The sequence below is a fragment of the Elephas maximus genome, chromosome 18, assembly GCF_024166365.1.
Source record: "Elephas maximus indicus isolate mEleMax1 chromosome 18, mEleMax1 primary haplotype, whole genome shotgun sequence".
Taxonomy (NCBI): Eukaryota; Metazoa; Chordata; class Mammalia; order Proboscidea; family Elephantidae; genus Elephas; species Elephas maximus.
Window position 1 is genome coordinate 44,893,602 of NC_064836.1, and position 25,276 is coordinate 44,918,877.

The following is a 25,276-nucleotide window of genomic DNA, read 5'->3' on the forward strand; positions in this document are numbered from 1 at the left end:
TTTTAACACCTATTTCAGTATATGATTTTTACAGGCTTTTTCACCAGGCAATAAGAAAACTTACTCAAATTTTAATTTGTTCCATGTTTTGTAATTTAAGTATCTTTACATTGAACTGAATTGGCAGAGTTCACTTGCTACAGGAAGAACACAAAGACCATATTAAATGCTCCTACCTATATAATCACAGTTGACTGAGAACTACCTCAAATATTTTGTTGGAATATATAGGGATACACATAATTCTTCTGGAAAAAATTTATGATGATTTTGGCTTTTCATTCTAGCACAGTTAAAAAAAATTGACCTGACTTTAACTTTTCTTTGGAATGCTTCTTGAAAAAGATGTAACTGTAAATTTTAAAACATGAATTGAAACTTAATATATATGGTAGTAGGACTCAGCAGAAACCAAGCTCAATCCAGACTAAACTGTCGGAACATTTTTTGGAAATGCTACATCTTATACAACCTAAGGACGTAAAGAAATAAACCATCTATCACTGAACAGTTTTCAAGGAAGGGCACAATTTGTAAGAAAAGGATGTATGTTCGATAACAGTTGTTCAGCATATGCTTGTTATCTTTACGAGATATGTTACCTGTGGACAATTTGAAGAATGAACGATATAATGGTACTGGGAAAATACCCTCCAGATCTTCATTAAGCATTTTTATTGTTTTTATGCAAAAGTTTCAACTGTTTCACCTTGAATACAAGTCAAGTTGTAATTAAATTGCTTTTAAATATACAGAATCTACAAAAAGCATTTTTAAAAAATGCAGTAGTATTCTTTCCCTTTATTCCATTCTCACCACCCAATAAGACAAAAACAAGCTAACACAACGTATCATATGGACAAACTGTCTAAACTGATAAACTGATAGTCCATCTAAATCACTAGTTCTCAAACTTGGCTGCACACTGGAATCACCAGGAACAGTTTTCAAACAGTAGATCAATGGGTCCCACCCTTGAGCTTCTGATTTAGTTGGTATCAAGTGAGCTTTTGGACTTTTAAAAGAATTTTTTAACGCTTCATGGCTAATTCTAACGTGCAATGAAGTGAGAACTGCCAGCTTAGAGTCATGGTTCTCAATCTTGCTTGCACACTGGAAATTTCGGGGAATTATTTAAAAAAGTTATGGTGCCAAGGTCCTAATCTTCAATTTGATGCAGCCAGAATGTCAAAATTTTTACTGCTCATCCCCAGGTCATTCTAGTAAAGAGCCGAGATCCAAGGTTACTGATTAGCATTTCTCTTTTTATCAGTTCAGAAGAAGGTCAATATCATTTTCACCAAGTTTCTCACATTTAAATTTTAAAGATACAATGTGGAAGATTTGAGTTTGAAAATAGATGTATTTGAATATAGTTTAATCAATTTAATAAGTACATGGAAATATTGTCCAGAAGAAAAATCTTGTCCTCAATGTAAAATTGTAAAATTCAAAGTTATTACTATTTGAAGAAAGCAAATTAAAAAAAAAAAATTATAATCCAAATAAGTTACTCTTAATACAGGCAACCACAAGTTGACAATTAAGAAAATCCATGAGAGAACTTTATTATTTATGAATAAAAATGAGACAGACAAGGAAAAGGCAACTTTCTGTTAGATTCACCGTTTTTAAAGAGCACAATCAATTCTCAAATAAATGTTTTCAAATGTTTAAAAGTCACCTACAAATGTTTACTCTACTTAGAATTTTCTTAAAAACACTAACTCTTGGCAATGAATGTAAACTGTCAATTGCTTATAAGAGGAAGGCAAAAAGGAATGTCTATTTAAAGACTATAGCATACTTTGAAGGAAAGGCACAGTGTTAAGTTTTTTCTTTTAATGAAAGACTTGATAATACATTCAGAGAGAAGCCAGGTATAAGCTGTTAAAAATTTTCCACACTAGTGCAATGGGTTTATATGATTCTGTTAGTGCAGACTGCTGAAGTGTTGTATAAACACTGAATAAGTTGTTTCTTATAACTTAATTTATACATGCTAATGCTTAAAATATTTCTCCCCTCCAGAAACCTATCCAGTTGCTTAAGCTCAAAACGATTCAATATAAAGGACCATATTCTCATTCTGCAATGTCACCAGGAAAATTCTCCCCCAAAATTAATTTTTACTACCATTTGGGGTGTGTGTATGTGTTGTATTTACTAAGCAGATTATTTCCCTTAAGAATTGTTCCTGTAATTCTACCATCTGCATTTTAGGATAAGTGTTTTGTTAGCAGTTAATGTTAACCCCTTGTTATGGGAGCAGCATTGCCATCCCAGTAGGCCTGGAAGGCAGAGCTGAAGCCCAGAGCAGAGGGGTCTCCACCCAGAATTCAGAGAGCATGGCCAACACCCAGAGTCTGGAGGGCAGAGCCATTGCCTAGACGCTCTCAGAGAACAGAGGATTATTTTCAAACCTTGAGAGCTAAGGTAAATTGTTCTGCTGGGTTTTCAATTTCCTTGTTACTTGTTATCCCTTCTTTCCCCCCAGTTTCTCCCATTTGTAATGGAAATACATGCTTTATGCCTGTTCCACCATGGTATTTTGGAAGGAGATAACCGGTGGGTTTGAACCTGTATTCTAGATTTCACATGTTCCCAGATGAAGAGGAATTTTGCCCTAGGATGGAAGATGCCTAATGTCTCACCCATATTTCGTTTAGATGATTTGTGAGATGAGGTTTTGGACTTGGAGTTGACTTAAGACTTTTGGGATGATGTGATGGAGTGAATGAGTTTTTCAGGTGGCAAGGACGTGAATTTCAGGGGACCAAAGGGTGTAATATTAAGGATTGAATTGTGTCCCCCCAAAATATGTGTTGTAAATTCTAACCTCTATGTCTATGGTTATAATCCTATCTGGGAATGGTTTCTCTTTGTTATGTTAATGAGTCAAGATTAGTATAGGGCATATCTTGAGTCAATCTCTTTTGAGATATGAAGAAATTAAATGAGCCAGCAAAGCAGAGATCATGGAAGACACATAATAAGCCACATGGTGATCACCCAGGTGCAGGAACTCAGAAGAGACAAGGACCTTCCTCCAGAGCTTCCAGAAAGAGAAGAACTTCACCTAGCACCAGCATCTTGAATTCAGATTTCTAGCCTCCTAAACTGTGAGAAAAAAAAAAAAAAAAAATCTGTATATTAAAGCCATACACTTGTGGTATTTCTGTTATAGCACCACTAGATATCTAAGATACCCCTCAATCTGTACTCTTGAGTCTGAATATGCCTACAAAATAATAAAATCAGGGCTAAGGCATGATGGAATTAAGAGTTTTTTTTGTTTTGTTTTGTTTTTTTAACTCACCATTCACTAAAAAAGAAAGAATATTAAAGTGGAGAATAAGAAAAGGGTGGAGAATAAGTAAATTGGCCAGAAAGTGGCCATTTCAATCAGTGTTGATGAAAAGGAAAACTATACAAATGCCTTTGTGTGCCTGGCAACCCCGGGAAAATCAGTTCTTAAGGGAACCCTCCAGCCCTGGAATCTTTCTTAACATAATGAATTAAAATTAAATAGAAAAATACAAATTAGAATATAAAGTACACCCAAGATAATTCCAATATATTAATGCAAAACAACTCAAGTCTGTCTGACTTTGTAACTTTTATTAAAAACGTACCCTTCTGGCATTTATAAAAAGCCAACAGCCAACATCATCCTAAATGGAGAGATTCTGAAGCATTCCCCTTGAGAATGGGAGCCAGACAAGGATACCCTTTCTCACCACTCTTATTCAACATTGTGTTGGAGGTCCTGGTCAGAGCAATTAAGCTAGAAAAATAAATAAAGGGCATCCAAATTGGTAACAAAGAAGTAAAAGTATCTTTATTTGCAGATGATATGATTTTATACACAGAAAACCCCAAAGAATCCACAAGAAATCTATCAGCACTAAATAGCACAGTTCACTAAAATATTAGGATACAAGATAAACATATAAAAATCAGCTGGATTCCTCTACGCCAACACAGAGAACATCAAGGAGGAAATCACCAAATCAATACCATTTACAATAGCCCCCAAGAAGATAAAATACTTAGGAATAAATCTAAAGAGACATAAAAGACCTATACAAAGAAAGCTACAAGATACTACTGCAGAAAACCAAAAGAGACCTACATAAATGGAAAAACATACCTTGCTTATGGCTAGGAAGACTCAGCATTGTGAAAATGTCTATTCTACCCGAAGCGATCTATAGATACAATACAGTTCTGATTCAAATTCCAATGGCATTTTTTAATGAGATGGACAAACAAATCAGCAACTTCGTATGGAAAGGAAAGAGCCCCTGAACAAGTAAAGCATTACTGAAAGAAAGAACAAAGTGGGAGGCCTCACACTTCCTGATTTTAGAACCTACTATACCACCATGGTAGTCAAAACAGCCTGGTACTGGTGCAACTACTGGTACTGTAGTCTATGGTACAATACATAGACTAACGGAACAAAATTGAGAATCCTGACATAAATCCATCTACATATGAGCAGCTGATATTTGACAAAGGCCAAAGTTCATTAATTGAGGAAAAGACAGCCTCTTTAACCAGTGGTGCCAGCATAAGTGGATATCTATCAGCAAAAAACTGAAACAAGACCCACACTTCACTCAATGCACAAAAACTAACTCAAAATGGATCAAAGACCTAAATATCAAATCTAAAATGATAAAGATCATGGAAGAAAAAATAGGGACAATGATAGGAGCCCTAATACGTGGCATAAACAGTATACAAAACATTACTTACAATGCACAAGCACCAGAAGAGAAACTAGATAACTGGGAGCTACTAAAAATCTAACACTTGTGCTTATCCAAAGACTTCACCAAAAGAGTAAACAGACAACCTACAGACTGGAAAAAAAATTTTGGCTATGACAAATCCAGTCAGCATCTAATCTTTAAAATCTACAAAATATTGCAAAACTTCAACAACAAAAAGATGAATAATCCCATTAAAAAATGGGCAAAGGACATGAACAGGCACTTCACCAGAGAAGACTTTCAGGCAGCTAACAGATACATGAGGAAATTGTCACGATCATTAGCCATTAGAGAAATGCAAGTCAAAACTACAATGAGAGACCATCTTACCCCAACAAGGCTGGCATTAATCCAAAAACACAAAAGAATAAATTTTGGAGAGATTATAGAGAGACTGGAAGACTTACACACTGCTGGTGGGAATGTAAAATGGTACAACCACTTTGGAAATTGATTTGGCACTTCCTTAAAAAGCTATATATAGAAGTACCACAGGATCCAGCAATCTCACTCTTTGGAATATATTCTAGAGAAATAAGAGCCCTCACACGAACAGATATATGCCCACCCATGTTCATTGCAGCACTGTTTATAATAGCAAAAAGATGGAAACAACCTAGATGCCCATCAACTGATGAATGGATAACAAATTATGGTGTATTCACACAATGTAATAGTATGCAACAATAAAGAACAATGAGGAATCCATGAAACATAACATGGATGCATCTGGAAGGCATTATGCTGAGTGAAATTAGTCAGTTGCAAAAGGACAAATATTGTATGAGACCACTATTAGAAGAACTCAAGAAAAGTCTTAAACATAGAAGAAAACATTCTGTGATGGTTACAAGGATGGGAAGGGAGAGACAAGAATTATTTTAGGTGAAGGGAAGGACAACACACAATACAGGGGAAGTCAGCACAACTGGACTAAACCAAAAGCTAAGAAGTTTCCTGAATACAACTAAACACTTCAAGGGACAGAGTAGCAGGGGCGGGGGGTGTGAGGGCCATGGCTTCAGGGGACATCCAGGTCAACTGGCATATCAAAATTCATTAAGAAAACATTCTGCATCACACTTGAGGAGTGGTGTCTGGGGTCTTAAAAGCTAGTAAGCAGACATCTAAGATGCATCAATTGGTCCCAACCCACATGGAGCAAAGCAGAATGAAGAACACCAAAAACACAAGGAAAATATGAGCCCAAGAGATAGAAAGGGCTATATAAACCAGAGACTCCATCAGCCTGTGACTAGAAGAACTAGAAGGCTCCTGACTACTGCTAATGAAAGGGAATAAAACAGTCCCTGACGGAGCAGGAGAAAAGTACGGTGCAGAACTCAAATTCTAGTAGAAAGACCAGACTTAATGGTCTGACTGAGACTGGAGGGACCCCAGAGGACATGGTCCCCAGACTCTCTGTTAGCCCAAAACTAAAACCATTCCTGACTGGGCAAAATAAAAGTATAATAAAGGCTCTCAAGTTATACAATTATGTTAACCATTTACCTGGTCAATTACTGAATTAGTTCTAAGGAAGTCAAACTTCCCCATGAGTATGAAAGTTAGTATATTGTCAGCTCCTTCTAAGCCATAAGTTAATGGATTTATAAGTGAAATAACCAGACTATAGAATAATTAATTCAGCTGCCTCTTAAAGATATGTTTAAATGATTGAAAAATGTCATGAATTGAACAGTTTTTTTTTTTTTTTGGGCACAGGCACTATGTTTGACACTAGGAATAAACCAAATAAGATAAGAGAGAAATTTCAGAACGATTGTTTCTCAGCAGAATCACAATCCAGTGGAGTAGGGAGAGGGACAACTGAAATGCAGAATGAGAAATTTGGACATTTACACAAATCATGTGGGATCACAGAGGAGAAACAGTTATCACAGACTGAAGGTGGTGAAGATGTAGCCAAAGTAGTAGGGAAGGTGCTTAAAGGAGATAAAATTTTTTTTTTTTTTTTTTTTTTTTTTTACCAAGTTAAAAAGCATGTATTGATTTGAGAGGTAGCAGGGAGGTCTGGTTAAATGGATATTCCAACAAGGAGGACAGAAGACGAGAAATGTCCAAAAAAGATTCCTGGTATGTAATCTGGACTGAGAGTAGGTAAATGGAGCTGGAGCACTGAATATGAGGATTTTAAAGACAGAAATAATATTTGAAGCAGTAACAGTCAAGTGTGCTATCATAAGAATCGACAAATGAAATCTTACAAAATATTTTAAGCCCTTTTGGGGGGGATGCTGTTGGTGGTGGTATTGAAAAACTTGATCATATTTTCATTTTGAAAAAAACTCTCTGGCAGCATATTAGAGATTGGTGGAAGTGGTGCACTCAGTTAGGATGGACTCAGTACACAGAATTCCAAGATGGCCCTCACCCTTCAGTGATTCCCTGCCCTTGTGTATAGGTGGAACTGTGAATATGATGACATATCACTCCCATGATAATGCTGTGTTATGACAAAGGGATTTTTCAGCAGTAATTAAAATTCCAGATCAACTGACCTTAAATAAATAATACAGAGATTATCCTGGTAGGGGGAGGCTGGGCCTAATCAAGTGAGCCATTAAAAAACACTGTGCTCTCCTTGTCCAAAAAAAAAAAAAAAAGATATAAAGTCTGAGAGACAATGAGAAAGAAATTATTCATTGTTACTGGCTTTGAAAACAGAGGGGGCCACGTGGCAAGGAATGTGGGTGGCTCTTGTTGTTGATAGTAGCTCCAAGATGACAGCCAGAAAGGAAATAGAGACCTCAGCTCTCTAACTGCAAGGAACTGAATCATGCCCCAATAATATGTGTTTAGAAGAGATCCCAAACTCCAAATGAGAATGCAGTTCAGCCAACGCCTTGATTTTAGCCTTGTGATTTCTCGGCAGAGAACCCAGCTATGCCACGCCCAGAGTTCTGATCTTCAGGAATGTGAGCTAATAAATGGGTGTTGTTTAAACTCCTAAGTTTGGGGTAACTTATTATGCAGCAAAACAAAATTAATACATGGTAATTACATCATTCAATAAAGAAATTTAATTTATATTTTGCAGAGCTTTTCAGAATTGTCTTAAGTAAAAAAAAAAAAAAAAATTTTCGCAGTGTATAAATCATACCAACATTAGTCCATCATCCACTAAAACCAAAGCAAAACAAAGATTTACCTAGATGTGTTGCTCAATTATTTACTAGATTTTTGGCTACTTCTAGAACTGATTAAGCTTCAATATTACGGATTATCAACACTTTTAATAAAAAATTGTGTGCATTTGTCCTTCCTTCCCCAAAATTTTCCATCCCTCATAAATGTGTGTAACAGTATACAAGTCTTTTTGAACTTTTGTTCAAGGACCTGGATCACTTATTTTTAAGTAAATAATAATCTTTGGCTTTCTCTAGTATGAAATATTTTTTTCACAAAATTTTATATAGCCTCCTATTATTATTAAGTTACTTTGAAAAGTAGCACTCATTTTGAATTTCATTTGGTGAAGTGGTTAAGACCTCAGGCTGCTAGCCAGAAAGTTAGCAGTTCGAATCCACCAGCCTTTCCTTGAAAACCCCACAGGGCAGTTCTACTCTGTCCTATACGGTTGCTGTGAGTCAGAACTGACTCAACGGCGATGGGTTTGTTGTTTTCAGTTTAATGATAAATTCAAGTCATCAGGTTTAGATGGGGTGCTTATTCACTTTCCCACCTCATCAAACTCATTTCCACTGGAAATACTGTATAAGATAAACAAGAACAATAAATACAAATACGACAGAATTTGACCTCTGGAAAAAACATTGCTTTTTCCTAGTCTCTGCTTATTTTTGTTTGAACTTATATGTGGATGTTCATATAATAATTTGTATAGATTGAAAACTAATACTATATATTTCTGTCTTTTAAGTAAATATGGTTACTGAAACATTAAAAATATCCTATTAAATAATAGCCTCAAAGAATATATTCTAATATTTATATTATTGTGATAAAGTCTAAGTATAATGTTTATCTATTTAGCTACATCTACTTTTCCTTTAAATTAATACTACCGTACTACCACAGCCTTCAGTATAGATTACACCTCAACATAAAAAAAAAGAAAACAAAAATCCTCACACCTGGACCAATAAGCAACATCGTGATAAACAGGGAAAAGACTGAAGTTGTCGAGGATTACCTTTTACTTTGATCCACAATCAACACCCATGGAAGCAGCAGTCAAGAAATCAAAAACCCCATTACATTGAGTAAATCTGCTGCGAAGACCTCTTTAAGGTGTTGAAAAGAAAAGATACCATCTTGAAGACTAAGGTGGACCTGACCCAAGCCGTGGTGTTTTCAATAGCCTCCTCTGCAGGTGAAAGCTGGATGACGAATAAAAAAGATCAAAGAATTGATGCCTTTGAATTGTGGCCTTGGAGAAGAATATTGAATATACCATTGACTGCTGAAAGAACCAACAGATCTGTCTTGGAAGAAGTACAACAAGAATGCTACTTAGAAGCACCAAGTTGCAACTGTGTTTCACATAATTTGGACGTATTTTCAAGAGGGATCAGTCCTTGGAGAAGGACATTATACTTGTTAAAGTAGAAAAAAAAAAAAAAGGTCAGCAAAAAAGTGGCAGACCCTCAATGAGATGGATTGACACCATGGCTGCAACAATGGGCTCAAGCATAGCAATGATTGTGAGGATGGCGTAGGACAGGGTGGCCAGTGTTTCATTCTGTTGTATACAGGGTCACTATGAGTTGGAACTGACTCAATGGCACCTAACAACAACAAAAACAGATACTAAGATAGCAGAGATTAAAAAAAAAAAAAAAAAGCGTGTAATAAAACCTTCGCTCATTGTTATTTGCTATCATCAGTTAATTTCTATTCTGCACCAAATACTTTGCTCCATTTGGTCATTATCAGCAAATGAAGTATTTTTTAAGTGTAGCATACACTTTAATTTCATGCCAAATAAGGTTTCGTTCTCTGAAACTATTGGACAGACATTTTTATACATGGGAAATAAAGTCATTATTAGAATTTATTGTCTAAAAGGGGTATATTAGACAAGAGATTTGGAACTAAGTAATAAAAAATGTAAAACAGTCTGGAACAGTGATATCTTAAATATGTGATTAAATATCACATTTATTATTTATTTTACTTTTGAGAAGAATGTGCTCTTGGTTTGTTGCTTTGTCTGCTATAACTCATTTTATCAATGAACTGTCACTATATTTAAACATCTGGGATCCATCAAACTTGAACAATGGCCAATGCTCTTAACCAATACATGAGGGTTTACTGTGAAGGGTAAACATTAAGAATATGATCCTAGCTTTGTTATACTAATTACGTGATGGGAAATATTTGGTCTCAACCCTTACAACTATCTTGCTGTCTGAAAAATTGTTATTGCCATTCTCTTGATATCTTAAATATTATCAATCATTTTACTCAGAAACTTACTTTGTATGGATTTTTTTGAAACTATAAATGATTGCCTAAATGGTGTGTAATGATATTTTCCTCACCCCCAAAGTTAGAACCATCAGGTAAAAATATCATAACTTTAGCCAGAAGTCTTGAGTGAGAGACTCCATACAATTAACTTCTAAAATTTTGGCCTTGATTCTTTAACAAACCACTTGAAACAAGAGAAGCTTTTAACTGGTCTCAACAGAATTCCATTCTGCTTTTATCTCTGGAGAGGATTTGCCTATAATTCTATCACTTAAGCTGGATTGTTTGCACAAGGCTGAGCAGAAATGACATATATCTTTACATCAGCATATTTAATATCACAGAATCTTGAACGTACTGACACAATGTTGGCAGTATTAACAATACAGTCATCATTAACTTTCCAAAGGATCCATAATTGAAAAGTCAGGCTGTGAAAAATGTCGACTTGTGTGTACTCTGCTGAGGGAATAAAGCTTTGCATAAATCCTTGAAAGGGCAAATAAAAACTCAATTATGGTCTGCATTGAGCCTATAAGGCACTAAGTTCCATTTAGCTTTAGCCCAGTCTTTGGAATTTTTATCTCAGGCAAAGCATTTCTCCTAATTTTGCAAAAAAAAAAAAAACAAGTTCAATCCTCATCCCGGCGACTCCTGTGAGCTAGCCAAGTTAGAAAGCTACAAAGGCTTAAACAGTAGGTTTGAAGATCGATTTTTTTCAATATCTAAAGGTAGACAAGTATAAGCTTTTTTCCGAATCTAGAAAGAAAAATGACATTTTATGGATTTGCTTGTTTGTTTCCTAGAAGCAGAATTCTTGGCAGAATTTAATTAATAACTTTGGAGACTAACAAACTTAAAAAGGATTTGCGTATTACTAAATTTAAAAAACGAAAAAGCTCCTAAAGGAGCAAAACTGCCTTCACAAAAAGTAATTCAGTTATTTTCTTTTCTTCTCTGTTTTTCTGTCCCCACATTCCCATTTTCTGCATATCTCGTTTCCTTCTTTCACTTACACCCTGTGTTTTAGGGAAGCAAAAAGGTCCTTGAAATTTAGAAAGTTAGGCTGAAATATCAGAGATTCCAAGTTCTTCTTGCATGAACTCTGCAGGTACTCCAATTTCAGGAGCTTTAGGCCAAAACCAGTTGTTATTTCGGCTTCACCAGAACTGTCTGGAGGTGAGCGTGGTCTTGAAATTGAGGTGGGTTTACGCTGGGATGGGGTTGAGTCAGCTCAGCTCTCAGCTCTACGGCATGTTACATGAAGGGAGTTAAAACTGTCTCTGTGCTATTAATTTAATGTTACAAGATACTGATGTTGACTTTTTAAAATCAGATTTCCCGATCTTTTCCCCAGCAAGGCTTCTTCTACGTTTATGCAAAATCCAGGGATGATGACTTCAATGTGGGCTTAAGTATGGTGGATCCTGCCACTGACTATCCAAGGAGTCTCTGCAAATAAAAATTCAGAAAACATAATCAGAATGTATAAATTTTTATCTGAATTACATTCTCAGATGAATTCAATAAATATCTGAATTTAACTAACACTGGAGCCTAACCAATAATGTGAATAAAACTTCTGGACTCTGACTGCCTAGGTTTGAATCCCATTTCTCCCACTTACTAGCTACTTTATTTGATTGACTAACCAAGCATATTTGTGTGTGCTTTTCCTCATCTGGTAAAGGGAAATATTGATGATTCTTATCTCATGGGTTTGTTCTGAGGCTTAAATCAGCAAATTCATCTAAAACAGTGGTTCTCAATTGGTAGGGGGAGGAGGTGGTGGTACAGTGGTTAAGCATTTGGTGGCTAACCAAAAGGTCGGCAGTTCAAACCCACGAGCTGTTCCTTGGAAACCCTATGGGGCAGTGCTACTCTGCCTTATAGGGTTGCTGTGAGTCAGAACTGACTTGACAGCAATGGGTCTGGTATTTTGGTCCAGAGGATATTTGGAGCCCTAGTGGAACAGGGTTTAAACATTCACCTGCTATCTTAGTTATGTAGTGCTGCTATAACAGAAACACCACAAGCAGATGGCTTTAACAAAGAGAAATTTATTCTCTCACGGTCTAAAAGGCCAGAAGTCAGAATTCAGCACTCCAGCTCCAGGGGTAGGTTTTTCTCTTTCTGTTAGCTCTGGGAGAAGGTCCTTATCATCAATCTTCCAGCTGAGGAACTTCCCAGTGAGGTCTACCTATCTCTCTGCTTGCTTCTCGTTTATATCTCAAAAGAGATTGACTCAAGATACAACCTAATCTTGTAGATTGAATCCTTCTTTATTAACATAACTGCCTCTAATCCTGCCTCATTAACATCACAGAGGTAGGATTTACAACAAAGGAAAATCACATCAGATGACAAAATGGTGGATGATCACATAACACTGGGAATCACGGCCTAGCCAAGTTGGGACACAGTTCAACCCATGAAGGCTGCTAACAAAAAGGTCGGCAGCTCAAATCCACCAACCACTGCTTGGAAACCCTATGAGGCAAATCTACTCTGTCCTACAGGATTTCTATTAGTCAGAATCAACTCGATGGCAAAGGTTTTTTTGTTTTTTTTGGTTTTAGAGGATATTTGGCCACTTCTGGAAACATTTTTCATTTATAAAAATTGGGGATACTGCTAGGGCATCTAGTAGAGGCCAGAAGAGCTACTATACTTCCTACAAAGCCTATTACAGCCCCCTACGACAAAGAATTATCCTTCCCAAAATGTCAGTAGAGCTGCAGCTGGGAAACCCTGATTTGAGCCACTTGGAACAATGCCTGATGTAGAGTACTAACTAAAATAATGTTAAATAGCACTTAAAAGACACTAAAGTTTTCCATTACTTTTCATTTTTCCGTTGTTTCTTCATTTCATATTTTCCTTTGGAAGTTAAATCTGACAGTTCTTTAAACAGCTGACTTCAGAATGAAGTAAGTCCAATATTTATAATTTTACCCCAGGCAAATGCATTCACAGGACACTAGCTAATGAATTTAAGCCTAGTTAGTAACTGCCATCCTCTGGTTTCTCCCCTGATCCCTTCCTTGTACTACACATGCCTCATGACAATGAAAAAGAGAAGCTAAGCATATGGTAGACAAATTGAATTTTTCACTCTCCTTATTGACATATCTGTTGCCATGGAGTCAATTCCAACTCATAGCAACCCTATAAAACAGAGTAGAACTGCCCTGTAGGGTTTCCAAGGAGCAGCTGGTGGATTTGAACTGCCTACCTTTTGGTTAACAGCCAAGCTTTTAACTACTGAACCACCAGGGCTCCCTTTATTGACATAGAAATCCAAAAGTGAAAATGTTGGGAGAGATAAGGATAGATGGTAACAGTATCTGTATATAATAAATTGACCTGTATGACATGGAACAAATGGCTGAAAAAAATGTATCCTTCATAAGTAATACTTTATTTTTCAGATGAAACGTTATATCATTTAGGCTTCTGAACTGCAAATAACAGAAACTGACTCTAGTCTGGGCAGGAAGAATAATACTGGAAGGACATCTGATACCATGCACAATGTATGGGAAGGCAAAATAAGTAGGCAAGAACAAGGAAGGAGAAGCATCAGGAAAACAATAAGGCTCTCACTACAAGAGTAGTCTGGCTGGGATGCCCCATTGGTTCTGTTGTCCTGGAAACAGCTTTCTTACTCAGTACATGCAAGTTGGCAAGTGCTGTATGCTCAACTGCAAAGCTAACCCTTGGCCATGTCCTTAAGATTCTAAATCCCATACTAGGTCAAATGTTCACAGCATAATCATTGCCCAAGGCAAGAAAACAGAAAATCTGGCCATTAGGCTTCCAGAATAGGAGAAACCAAACCAGACCCATTGCCATTGAGTCCATTCTGACTCATAGCAACCTTCTAGGACAGAGTAGAACTGCCCTATAGGGTTTCAAACTGGCGGATTCAAGCTGCCAACATTTTGGCTAGGAGCCAAACTCTTAACCACTGCACCACCAGGTGTACAGTGCAGAATTTTAATAGATAAGTTAGGTATTTGAAGAAAGACCAATAAACACTTTGGATTTCAAAATGTAGTTACAGAGTGACTTCTGGGAGTATCATTCGCTATCCAGTTATTAAATTTGTTAAATGTGTTTCTTCCTGGGAAAGGGAAGACTTTCTCAAAGATTGTAGGAAGAAGTTGTGGTTTGATTTGATTGTATTTTTAAATTAAAGATTTTCCATTTTAAGCATTTGTTTTGTCGTGTTTAAATCTGTAGACATGGGCCAACATGTTAAAAAAAAAAAAAGGGTGGGGGGAGGGCTCTGAATTCTTTGTTGAATAGGAATTTAACATTGGGTAAAAGGTTGGCAGAGGTTAGCTAACCACTCAGAGACATAAGCCTGCACATGTTGCTGACTCAGAAAAGTAAAAGGAAAGATGCCTAGAAGACAATAATAAAATGTTATTTTCCTTTTGCATGTAATCTTAGTATACAAAAGCCTATATTAAAATTTTTCATCAACTGTAAAGTTTATACACTACATTGCTAACAGATGTAATTGTTGGAGAGATAATACACTCATAAACCACTTTTTTAAACTTGAAAATGTGTCTCCAGGCACTGGTAACGGTGACTATAGCCAAGGGTGGACATGTTTATCGTTAGTCTCATTGGTAACACTAAAATGACCTTTACAAGATTCTTAAATGAATTTGGCAAAAGTAACCAAAGGTTAGTATTTAGATTTCAGTTTCAAAGGGAAATTCTCCTGGATAGGTGATTATCAACTCCTTTTAGAAGAAAAACAGTAAAATTGCAATTTTTGTCCAATGGGAATGGAGGGGAAAGGTTTTTTTTCACCATACAGGGTTTATAGAGTCCTTTGGTTGAATGTCTTCATTTTCATTTATTTATTTGTTTTAAAATTTTACTTATGGCAGGAAGCATCCTACTTACTATTAGTGTAATATTTATAACCTTGGTAAACTACTGCTGATTCTCCACAGAGAATCAAACTTTCTAACAGTTTTGCTGTAATACTTCACTTTGGTCCTTGGCATATGCTTGATTCTTTGTTAACAAGAATCCACATTAATCTTAACTTCTGGGCATTAATTATATTTCAAATTTTATTTTACTTTTATATTAGGAGATAATACAAGTACCTTATGCAAAAACTGAAAAAGAGGATACAGTGCAAAATAGTCTTCTCACTGTTGTCAACCAGAGGTCAAACTCTCTCACTTTCTTTTTTCAAATATTTTACTATGTTTTAGGTTAAAGTTTACATAACAAATTAGGTTTCCATTTAACAATTTTTGTACAAATTGTTCTATGACATTGGTTACGATTTTCTTAATGTGTCAGCATTTTCATTATTTCCATTCTGTTTGTGTTTTTTCCATCAATCTAGCTTCCCTGCCCCTCCTTGCCATCTCAACTTTGATTCGGGGTAAACGTTGACCATCTGGTCTCATATAGTTGATTGTTTAAGGGAGCACAAGCGTTATATTGTTTATTTTATAAGCCAATCTATTATTTGGCTAAAAGGTGACCTCCGGGAGTGGCTTCACTTCCAAGTGCAAAGCGTATCTCTGGGGTTCCTCTAGTCTTCATTGGTCCAGGAAGTCTGGCCTTTTTTAGGAATTTGAATTACGTTCTAAATTTTTCTCCCATTCTATCTGGGACCTTCTATTATGTCCCCGGTCAGAATGGTTGGTAGTGGTAGCCAGGCACCATCTAGTTCTTCCACTCTTAGTCTAGAAAAGGCCATGGTTCATGTGGGTTATTAGTTCTGTGGACGACTTTCATCTTTGAATCTTTTGTTTCCTTTATTCTTTCTTGCTCCAGACGAGTTGAGACCAATAATTGTATCTTAGATGACCACTCACAAATTTTTAACATTATTTTTATGAACTATGTTATGCCAATTGACTGAGTTGTCCCATGAGACTATGATCCTAAGCTTATTAATCCAGTAAACCAATCCCACAAGGTGTTTGAATATGTCTAGGAAGTCTCTGTAACTCTGTCCGCTTTGTGCTTTATTATACCCCTTTCAAGACCCAATTATTTTCTCCTTTGAAGTTTTTGTTGACACTACATGTTTTCACTAATGGAAGGCATGCTGGTTAAAGAATCTATTCAGAATTTTTGTTATCGGTTATGGATTTTGATACCCATTATGTGGGATCCTATATGTCCCAGCAGACCCAGGATATAAAAAATACTGGTGATATGAGTCAAGGATAAAATTTTTTTTATGTCTTGAAAATTTGCAAAACAGGAGGTAAAACACAAAGGCACCTGGCAATGATTGCACATACATTTTTTTCTAGTCTCCTTTTTAGCCTTTTTTTATTATTTTTCATTCAACTTTTCAAAACATGGTACAATACATTCTTCCTCACTCCAAAAGCAGTAATAAATAAATAAGTAAAACTAATAAATGATAAATAAAACTAAAGGAATTTGAATCTCAGGAAAATTACCACCAATGTATTCTTCATTATAACAGAAGCAGTACTAAGAGCTAAAGCAGAAACATTGCCCTGGAATATTGCAGAACTTCTCATGAAGGTGCATTCTACCTACTACACATGGAAACAATGACTGGGCCTTAAGACTGAATGCAGGGTAAGAATAATTTATAGGAGTTCGACTCTCTTGAAAAGTACTGGAGGTAGTACTACTCACATGGATGTGATATCCTCTTGTTTCTCTTGGGGTTTGTCAACACAGTATTTCTGTCTTCTGTTGGGAAGCCTGTGAAGTTGCCTTCCTGTGCTCCCTACCCAGCAACACTGTTGGCTTTATCTCAAGATGCTGTGCTGGGTTGGCTGACAGGGTGCCTACGATCCATAAATCTCCTCATTCACTGTTTTCGTTAAGTCTCTCCTTCCTCTCAGTGTTTGGCCTAATTCTTCATCCTTCTGTTTAATGCTCAGGGTTTCAAGGTTGTCACCTGTATCCACTTCACTTGGTTTCTCGAGTCTTTTTTAAAGGAGGACACTATGGTGTGTCTGACTAAGTCGTTAACTTGGGCCTCTCCTATTACTAATTTATTATGTAATTACTCAGGCATATTCTACATAATCAAATTTTATATAAATTATTTATTTTTGCACATATATGTATACACAAAATATACAAATAGTAGCATACTATACACAATAATCTGCACCTTTTTTTCACTTAACAATATAGATTGGAGATCTTTCTGTATCAGTAAATAAATTTCTTGTTCTTTTTTATTACTTTCAAACTGAGTTATAACTTGTATACTGTAAAATGCACACTGTAAGTGTACAGTTCAGTGAAATTTTACATATATAGATACCTATCATAAAAAAAAAATTTTTTATGATACCACTAGCCAAATGACATGATACAGAATATTATCAACACTTTAGAAAACTATCACATATTTTTTGTTCATTTTTCATTTAAAATCTTTTGTTCATTTTTAAAATAGGTTTCCTTTTTCTTATTGATTTGTGCAGGTTATATATATATATATATATATAAAAGCCAAAATGTCACTTTGAGGACTAAGGTGCGCCTGACCCAAGCCATGGTATTTTCAATCACCTCATATGTATGTGAAACCTGGACAATGAATAAGGAAGACTGAAGGAGAATTGATGCCTTTGTATCATGATGTTAGCAAAGAATATTGAACACACCATGGACTTCTAGAAGAACAAACAAATCTGTCGTGGAAGAAGTACAGTCAGAATGCTCACTAGAAGTGAGGATGGCAAGACCTCGTCTCACATAATTTGGACAAGTTATAAGGAGGGATTAGTCCCTGGAGAAGAACATCGTGCTTGGTAAAGTACAGAGTCATCAAAAGAGAAGAAGACCCTCAAAGACATGGATTGACACATGGCTACAGTGATGGACTCAAGCATAGCAATGATAGTGAGAATGGTGCAGGACCAGGCAGTGTTTCATTCTGTTGTACATTGGGTCATTATGAGTCAGAACTGACATGATGGTAACTAACAACAACATATATATATGCAAACCCTGGTGGTGTAGTGGTTAAATGCTACAGCTGTTAACCAAGAGGTTGGCAGTTCAAATCTGCAAGGCATTCCTTGGAAACTCTATGGGGCAGTTTTCTGTCCTATAGGGTCGCTATGAGTCGGAATTGACTCGAAGGCAGTGGGTTTGGTATATATAGTGTGTATGTGTGTACATAATTTGTTCATTGCAGCCTTGGAGATACACATATACAGGTATGTATATGTATTCTCAGTATCCGAGAGCCTATATTAAATTGTTCACATATATGTGTGTGTGTATTTCTGTGTGGAATGTATGTGTGCGTGAGAGAGAAAGAGAAAGACAAAGACTGAGTGAAGATGAAAGAGAGAAACATCTCAGTATGTGGCTTGCCGTTTTATTTTCTTAATGGTGTATTTTGTTGAACCATAATTCTTAATTTTAATAAAGTACAATTTATCAATCATTTCTTTTATAGTCAGGACTACTTTTTTGTTTAAAGAATTTTTAGCTATATCAATGTCATGAAAATATTTTTATAAATTTAATGCAACCACAATTTAAATACCTGTAATTTCTATTGTGGAAATGGACAAAATCGTTTTAAGAACTCTATGAAAATGCAAAGCATCTAGAATAGCCAAGACAATACTGAAGAAGGAAAATAGTTGCATGACATACTGTATCAGACATGAGGACTTATTATGAAGCAGGACTAGTTAATACAGTGTGATACAGGTGCAAGAACAAATATTCTGGAAGAGAATACAGAGTCTAGAATTTATTCACAAAATAAAAGATGCCACTGAAATTAAGTGGGGGGAAGAAGGATCTTCTTGATATATAGAGGCCAATTGTTTAGACTGCAACATGGGGAAGAAAGAAAAAAAAAAAGGAAACTTGACCTACTACTTTCATGTTCATTATGTTCATTTTTTTTAGATTTATTATAGACCTAAATGTGAAATGTAAAACAATAAATCTCATTCTATTCAATGGCACTGTAATATTCTATCTTAAAATAGAACTTGCTTTAGTTACCTCTCCCCTTAAAATGAACTTTTAGTTTGTTGTGAATTTCCATCTGCAATGTTCCAGATGTTGCAAGTAAGTATATTTATCATATAAATTTGTAAAAATATAAAATTACTTGGGCAAAATGTAATTTTTAAAAATAATGCCAGCTCTTCTTCATGGTGATTATACAATTTGAACTTGAAACAGCATTATATAACAGATAGGCAAAATATGAGTGTTTCATCACACATTTTCGTTTTGGGCAATTTGGTCCACAAAAATGTTATTTCGTTGTAGTTTTTATCAGTATCTCTCTCATGAGTAAAATAGAACATCTTTGCAAGTTGTTAAGAGCTGTTATATAGTTCATCTTGAACTATTTATAAAATTTGTTTATTTCTTTTTCTTAAAATTTCAAATGTGTGTTTCCGGTGTGGCCTTTATTTTTGTTGTTATTGTCAACTGGCTTCTAACTTAATTGCATTATTGTTAGGAAACATTAATATAATCTGTATTTTTATACTCCTCCTGAACAACTCAGGTGCCAAAGTGTTTAATTCTAAACACTCCCTTCCAGCTTATATGCTATATATTACCATGTTTTGTTCTCTTTTTTCATGAGTCCACACATTGTAAGTGACTATTTCTACTGAGTCAATGCTTACATATAGTTACTTACATTTTTATTAATATTTGTGCAGGGCGCTTTTTATACTTTCAATATAGGATCATCTTATTTCTTCTTAAAATACACACTTTTAGAAGTTTAACTTACTGAATGTCTTTGGAAGTAAACTATTTCAATTTTAATTTTCCCAGAATGCATTCACTTTAATCTCAAAAGATATGTTGCTGTGTATATAATTCTATATTTACAATTTCTTTTTTAAAGTCTCCTGAAGATTTGTTTACCATTTTCCTCTGGCTTCTTTTACTGATATTGTGAATTCTTTTTGTCCATCCAATTGTTATGCAGAGCTTTCAAGATTAGCTACCCACCTTGTGAGCACCCAAGGAGTAATCATCGATTTCCCACAAACTCAAGGTTCCTGATAACAGTATTTGACATTAGGACAATTGTAGCTCCTCTTTTACTTAATATTCTGATTTCAGCTGCTAGGGATGTGTGTATGTGTGTGGGTGTGTATGTGTGTATGTGCGTATGAGTGTGTCCTAGTATAAATGTCCCATGGGTGCTAAAGAAGACTTGCTCTTTATATTCAGGGAACAGTCAATTTTATATCAATTAGTTCTAGCTCCATTAATTTTTATACTTAATTCTTCCATATAAGTATTTATTTTATGACTACTTGATCTATCACGCACTTAGAGAGGTGAACAAAAGTCACCTGCTGCTATTCTGTTCAAGTCACTTCAGGTATTCTCCTTATGCTTTCTGACTGTTGATGCTATATCCTTCAGTGCATAGAAATTCATCTGTTAGATGTTCACTGTGGAGTTCACCCTTTCATACAGTGGTATATTTTATGTTGTTTATATTTCTGTGGTTTAATTCTCAAAATGAGAGCATTTTCATTTTAATAAATAAGTTCAGTCCATACATATTTTTTAAATCAAGATATGTTTCATCTTATTTCTGTTCCCATATATATTCAGTTTCTATAGTTTTCAAAAGAAACAATATATATTTTATTCTTTCCTTATTGTCTTTGTTTTGTGTATGAGTGTGTATGCTTTTTTACGTATATTTGTATTTATCTTTTTAAAATAAATAAATGCTTACCTTTAAAACCAGGCATGGACCCAAGTTTTGCAGAATCTAAAGCTTGCACAATTTTGGTGGACTTCTTAAAAAAAAAAAAAAAAGACTACAAAGTAAGTACACAAAATTAACTAAGCAAGTGAAAACTTTAAAATTAGAAATCACAACAACTGTGGAAGAATCTGTGCAAAACAGGTTCCTCGAAGATTAAATTTCATAACTTTACATAAGTATACCAGAGTTTATTACTTATTTTTTAACTAAAAGGCTGTATCTTCCAAAACACCAAACTCACTCTAATCAATTCAATTCTGACTCATAGTGACCCTATAGGACAGAGTAGAAGCACCCCATAGGTGATTCCATGGCTGCAATCTTTACAGAAGCAGACTGCCACATCTTTCTCCTGTAGAGCAGCTGGTAGGTTCAGACTGCCAACCTCTTCGTTAGCGCCAAGTGCTTAACCACTGTGCCACCAGGGCTCCTATTCTGTATCTTAGTGTTTAGCCACTCTACCATAAGCAATGATGGGATTACTGCATTCCATCTTCCCTCCCCTTCTCCTTCTTTTTATACCACTTGATTTTAGTTTATTATACTTGTATTTATCTTTGATTTTATAATTTTCATTAAATGATCCCTTTTGATTCTCATTCCTAAAAAGTGAGAAAATCAGTGTACTTACACTATCTATGCCTTAAAACAACAGCATTTGTTAAAATTAAAAATACTATATAGGTCTTATAATGCTTTCATTAGCAAGGCTTGCTCTGACTACAATTACTACTGTCATTGCTATTACTTAGATTTAATCAATGACACTTTTCTTTGTCTCATAAATCTGCTTAACTCATGACCCATTAAAAAACCCACTGCCATCGAGTTAATTCCCACTCATAGCGAGTAGAACTGCCCTATAGGGTTTCCAAGGAGGGCTAGTGGATTTGAACTGCCAAGCTTTTGGTTAGCAACCTGAGCCCTTAACCACTGAGCCACTAGGGCTACTTGCAAATTTTAGAAGCAGCTCTTACACTCTCTTTTCAACTCAGTTCCTCACAGAAAACTTTTTTTATTATTATTTTAACTCTTTCTTCTAGACACTGAGTTCAGCCTTTAGTTTTAAGGTTTTATTTTTGCTTTACACTCAAGCTTGGAGAAAGACATAGTAGAGAAAATTTATGCTGCATTTAGACTTTGCAATATGCTCAACACATAACATAAAGTGATTTCTATAGTAATTGAAAAAAAGAATACGGTCTTTATGATGGATAGTTGGTATCATCATGAACATAACTATTATTATTTTACATTTAATGAAAAGTAGTTTTCTTCCAAAAAGTGAAAGGTGCTTAATAAAGTCATATATAATTTGCCACCATTATTCAAATAAGACCATGCTGGGAAGCAAACACTGAGACCGCCCACTGGTTGTGGCTGGGCAGACCTCCTGACTCTGCATCTGCTAGTGTTTATGGAAATAAAAATGCCAATGCTTCCTTTGTTTCTTTTGACTAATTTTAGACACACATATTGTGAATTAAGGGGCCACAATAAGGGATGACAGTACAGATTCTTCACTCTTTGCTGTAGTGCTAGAAAAAGAAGAAAACTAATCAGAAGTATTTATCCATGTATTTTGACCCAAACACCACCACCTTTATTTTCTGACAGAACTATCTTTACCTCAAAAAAGGCATTTCATAAATTAATGAAAATATTTGTTATTAAAAAATTTTTTTTTATTTGTTAAGAATATTGAATATACTCGTACTTTTTTAATGAACATTTTATTTTGGAATAACCTTAGATTTACAGAAAAGTTACAGATATAGTACAGAGACTTCCCTGTCCTCCTCAGTCAATTCTCTCTCATCGTTAGCGTCTTACATTACTGTAGCACATTTGTCAAAACTAAGAAACTGACATTTGTGCATTATTACTAACCTCTTAACTAGACTTCAGGCTGTATTTGGATTTCACCAGTTTTTACATTCCATAATGCCTTCTGTCGGGCCCACCGGGATCCTATCAAAGGCACCACATTGTATTTAGTAGTCAAAACTCCCCAGTCTTCTATGGTATATGACTATTGCCCAGTGTTTGTTTTTCATGAACTTGATAGTTGTGAGAAGTCCTGGCCAGGTATTGTGTAGAATGCCCCCAACCTGGGTTTATTTGAAGTTTTTCTCAGGATTAGACTGGAGTTATGGGTTTTTTAAAAAATATACCACTGAGGTGAAGCACCATTCTTCTCACATTATACCAGAGGTTACATGATAGTCACTTGATTTCACTGATAATTAATATTTACATTTATCACACGGTTAAGGTAGTGTTTGCCAGGTTTCTCCACAGAAGTTGCTACTTTCTCCCATTCCCAACTCTATTCTCTGGAAACATTACAAAGTCTAAAGCATCCTCATGGGAGAGGAGGGCATGTGGAAAGCAAGTTCCACTTCCTGTAGGGGCAAGTACCTATGTATATTATTTGGAATTCTCCCCTAAGGAAGATTTGTCTCCTCTCCTCCACTTAATTATTTACCCAATTATTTGTATATATAAGTGTAGGATCATGCATACTTTTTATACTTTGGGCTGTACATTGGGTATTTTGTAATTTGAGTTATAATCCTATAGTGCATTATTCATTTTGTCTGTCAGCCTGTCCCAGCTTTGGCCATTGGAGCTCTTTCAGAATGGGTCTCCTGTCCCATCTTTTTGTTTTTTGAGAACTTTCTTACTTTCTGGTTCCATAAGATGCTCCGGGCTCACCTTATATTTTCTCTGCCCTAACCCTAGAGTTAGCCATACCTGGTTAATCTTTTAGTAGAGAATTAAAAAAAAAAAAAAAAATGCTATCGAGTTGATTCTGACTCATACCGACCCTATAGGACAGAATAGAACTGTCCCATATGCTTTCCAAGGAGCAGCTGGTGCATTTGAACTGCTTTTTTGTTTTTAGCAGCCTGAGCTCTTAAACTACTGTACCACCAGGGCTCTACTTGGTAGAGAATGGTATGTAGAAACCAAAACCTGGAACGTGGGTATGCCCACTACTGCTCTGATGTCAATGCTTAAAGCTTTCTCAGCATAAAGAACAAGGCAATATACGTATATACAATAACCCATGAATGCACACGTATGTGTAATTCTTTCTGTATATATCTATTTGTATATATGTATTAAATTAAACATGAATTCATACTGATATCTCCAACTCTAATTCAGTATACCAGGGTTCATTCTAGCTTTTCTTTCTTGTTTATCTGTAATTTCTTTCTCTGACAGGGAGAAACCTGGTTTTTCCATCTACCATTCATTTACTTGTTTGTTCAAGCATGGTATACATGTGCAGTAGTTCAAGAATTGTTAACCAATACTCACTTGAGAAAAAAAATTACCAATAGAGTATCATGTCCATATATAGTCCCTCTTTGCCTTTAACCTTAGAATTTCTAGTCAAAACATTATTTTCCAAACTTACTTAGGTCAACTTCTTTTTCATCCCCACCACCTTATGTGAGGTTATGACATATATATTTGAAACTGTTAGATTCATTTATTAAGAGTCTCCATTCCATCCTGGGATACCCCTAAACACCCTGCTTGACGTTTTTCTTTTTTTGTGAGTTTGGTCATATACATTAAAATTCTTTTCATGATGCAAAGTTCTACAGATTTTGAAAAATGCGTAAGGTAATATATGCAACAGTCTAGTAATGTACAGACCAGTTTCCTTTACCCTTAAACTCTCACCGTGCCTCCCATTTGCACTTAACCACCCCCTGCTTCAGTGCCTGAAAACCACAAGTCTGTTTGCTGTCCCTAGAGCTTTTACCTTCTCTAGAACATACATGGAATCGTACAATATGTACCATCTTGGATCAGGCTTCTTTCACTAAGTAAAATGCATTGAAGATTCATTCCTATAATTGTGAGAATCAATAGTGTATTCCTTTTATAATTAAACAGTATCACATTGCGGGGATGTCCCACAGTCTGTTTATCCACTCTTCTGTTGAGGGACATATTTTTAGTGATTCCAGTTTTTTTAAGCTTATGAATAAAGCTGATATTAAAATTTGTGTAGCGGTTTTTGCGTGGCCTTAGGTCTTCACACTACCTGAGCAAATTCCTAGAGGTATGATTTCAGGATATTACGTTAAGTCTGTATTTGACTTTTTAAAGAAATTACCAAATTGTCTTCCAAAGCGGCTGAACTATTTTACTTTTGCACCAGCAACGAATGAGCGTTTCTGCTGCCCCACATCACTGCCAGCATTTGTTGTGTCAGTTTTGTTTTGTTTAGATTTTA

General features: G+C 35.6%; 1 long non-coding RNA gene across 4 annotated transcripts in view; it reads right to left on the reverse strand.

The window, feature by feature from the left end:
* Positions 1-1,606: 1,606 nt before the first annotated feature.
* The window catches only part of LOC126061475 (uncharacterized), a 96,681-nt gene continuing 73,011 nt past the window's right edge, over positions 1,607-25,276 (reverse strand). For 3 of the 4 annotated variants that reach the window (XR_007513806.1, XR_007513805.1, XR_007513803.1), the window contains 2 exons: positions 20,983-21,046; positions 7,845-11,693 (listed from right to left, as the gene is read on the reverse strand). This is a non-coding gene — a long non-coding RNA (uncharacterized LOC126061475). Of the gene's footprint in view, positions 3,121-7,844; positions 11,694-20,982; positions 21,047-25,276 lie in introns of those variants that run through there. The other variant, XR_007513804.1, reaches the window with a different exon arrangement.